General features: G+C 32.4%; 1 pseudogene; it reads right to left on the reverse strand.

Moving 5' to 3' along the window:
- Nucleotides 1–2704: 2704 nt before the first annotated feature.
- LOC145267240 (5S ribosomal RNA) lies at nucleotides 2705–2821 on the reverse strand (annotated as a pseudogene).
- Between the last annotated feature and the right edge of the window lie 601 nt (nucleotides 2822–3422).

Genomic DNA, 3422 nt, shown 5'->3' on the forward strand with positions numbered 1-3422 from the left:
TTTCATGTTTATACATATATGCGCCGTGATCGTCTGTAAACAACAGCCGTACATTAATTTTTCTCCTGAGCAACGCTGGTTAACGGGCCCTGCTAGCTATTTATCCTTAATATCTGTATTTGTATATGTGCCTCTTATTTAATGTCTATTCATTTGAGCGCAGCCTAGATAGTCTGTCGATGTAATCTTATATGTGTCTATGGATTTAGTCCTGTGACTTCTAGTACGTGCGTATATGCATTGCGATAAAAGTCATCACACCTTTTATTTCTGTTCCCGTTATCTTCTCTTGAAATGCATTTAGTCCCGTTACTGCTTGTTGCTGAAAGTAACCTCTGAAAAAAGTATATGTTTTGGCTTGGCTTCTTTATATATCTAACGAGTGAACAGCCGAGGAGAAGCATCGCATTGTCGACCACTACAAACTTTCTTACGTTTCTTTCCGGCCGACTCGTCCGAAGTCAGATGGAATCTAAAGTAATATTTTTTAAACTTTGGAAATATCTACTATCTATCGGGTACAATATAATAATGATAATAATAATAATAATAATAATAATAATAATAATAATAATAATAATAATAATAATAATAATATAGGAATAGTCGTACCATAGTTAATATAAACTTATCATGGATTAAAATGCAATATTAAATCGTATTATACGACCGGTGAACGTCGGACGATCTTCTCCTACACACACACACACACACACACACACACACACACACACACACAAATATATATATATATATATATATATATATATATATATATATATATATATATATATATATATATATATATTTATATATATATATATATATATAGTTATAAAATGTATATAGCGATTAAGCTACACTGAATATTACGCGTTTCATTCACTGTAGGATTTTCCAGGCTTTAATCGGCATATACATTTTATAACTTAATAACTAGCTCTACCTACGTATTGAGCACTTTTGAGGTAAATACGTAAAGTTTTCGCATAAATCTATACTTTCGTATATTAATTTTATGTGAGTAAATTAAGTAGTTATATATATATATATATATATATATATATATATAACGAATTATATATTTTTTCAGAAGTGATAGAAGTTATTTTGCCACTTGGACATAAGGTCGACTTATTGAGTCCCTACTTAAGAAAGAATAACCAAATGCTTGTTAACCTTACATCGGAACAATTGCCAATTGCATGTCAGTATAGTCAGGGAACCACGTAGCAGGAAGGGAATTCTAAAGTCTAGGTTTTCAAGGAAAGAAGCATCTATTAGTAATTAGTAGTTATTGGTAATTATTTACTTCAATAGTTAAAAGGGCGCGATTTTGTAGATAAGCGGGTTTGTCAGGGATATCTTCGTCGAAAGGGGCACAGGTGTAACTAGTTCATCAGAGCACATTCTATTGAAATATTTGGAAAACAGGCTCAGGGATGCAACATTGCGGCGATGAGGCAGCTGTTGAGGCCTAGTTGACGAAGCGGAACCTATTAGATTGGAGACTTTTTTTAACCTTACCTACAAGGGAGAAAAGTTGTAAATACATCGGCTCATATGGAACTATATTACCGCTTATCATGAACAGTATGATTGAGATCCTATGACGGTGTCCCAAAAGTATAGTCACATGTAATCGTATTTGTAATCAAGAGAAATGGCGATAGGCCAGTTGATATGGTCGGCACGAATGATTTATACTCCAGGGACTTTGGTCTGAATGGCTGGCGGCCAAGGAACCAAACGAAGACAGAGTTTCTACACAATACAAATAGTAATAAACAGATTTAAATCGATAGATACTTGCGTATTTATCCAGGATATGGCATAACTTCGACTCGGTATCTTCTGGCGTGTTAGAATAAGCAGCTGGAATATTCCGGCGCGATTAGCCAATCAGCTATCAGCACATGACAAAAATCGTTAAAAACAATTCCACCATATTTTTTTTAATCGACAATTAATTACTGTAATTTAGTGACGTAAATTAAGACTTTATAAATGTGTAACAATATATTATGTAGCATATGTAATTGTAGATAATCAGGGGATATATAACGTATGTTTGTTTAACGTTGTTTCATAAATGACACAAGTTTCTATTATTTAATTTGAGTACTGTTTAATCGTTTTTTAGATGTTAATAAATTTATTTTAGTGTCCTCGTACTTTTGGCACATTCAAAAAGTTCCCCATTAGAACTCCTTATTTTCGACATAATATTATTTTGTACGCTATCAATTTTCTCCTGATGAGATGATAGCCGAAAGAGCTCTTGAGAAACTTTCGCCTATTTTATTCAAAACTATATATATATATATATATATATATATATATTACCGTATCTTTCTGTTAAGTTACATTATTGTTTCAGCTACTTGGCCGTTTTTTGGCCGTCTGTAGCATCCTCAGACTTTTACAGAAATGTTCGCTATTTCAGGATATATATATATATATATATATATATATATATATATATATATATATATATATATATATATATATATATATATATATAAAGGCTTCTTTCAGTCTTGACAGACTATGGATACCCACGGTAAGCGTGCCTGCGCGTGAAATTTTTGTGGCAAGAGTTGCGCAATCTCCAACCACATCTATCCTAAAATCGACATTGTTGTATACCAGTGGCAAGTGGAGGTTCAGGACGACAGTAAACAATGCCGAGATAAGCGGAAAGCACATACAGCGCCAAGAATTCCCAAATGGTAGCCCATCAAGTACTAGCCAGGCTCAACGTTGCTTAACTTCGGTGATCTGTCGGCAACCGGTGTGTCAACGTGATTATGCCGTATATATATGCCGTAGATATATATATGCATATAGATTATGCATACACACATATATATATATATATATATATATATATATATATATATATATATATATATATATATATAGATTAGGCCGTATATATATATATATATATATATATATATAGATTAGGCCGTATATATATATATATATATATATATAGATTAGGCCGTATATATATATATATATATATATATATATATATATATATATATATATATATATATACGGCCTTATCTATATATATATATATATATATATATGACTATAATGCTCCTCACCTTGAGTTGAGCATATTGAGAAGTGATACACGAATTACCATTAGCGTATAAGCGACGCTCTTTGTGTAAACAAATCGAGCGGCGGTATTTCGGACGATGTCAAAACATCGTTAAATTCACTACTCGTTCAGCGGCCGCCAATAGCGTAATGGTTAGGAGCCTTAACTGCCATACAGACAGTCGGGGTTCAATCCTTGCTTAAGGTGGTTTCCTGTCTAGCCGCACTGATGAGCTGTGAAACAGCGAAACAGTATTGTATGTGGATGACTATATATATATATATATATATATATATGTATATAT

The sequence above is a fragment of the Euprymna scolopes genome, chromosome 42 (assembly GCF_053919585.1).
Source record: "Euprymna scolopes isolate OS-2025 chromosome 42, ASM5391958v1, whole genome shotgun sequence".
Lineage (NCBI taxonomy): Eukaryota > Metazoa > Mollusca > Cephalopoda > Sepiida > Sepiolidae > Euprymna > Euprymna scolopes.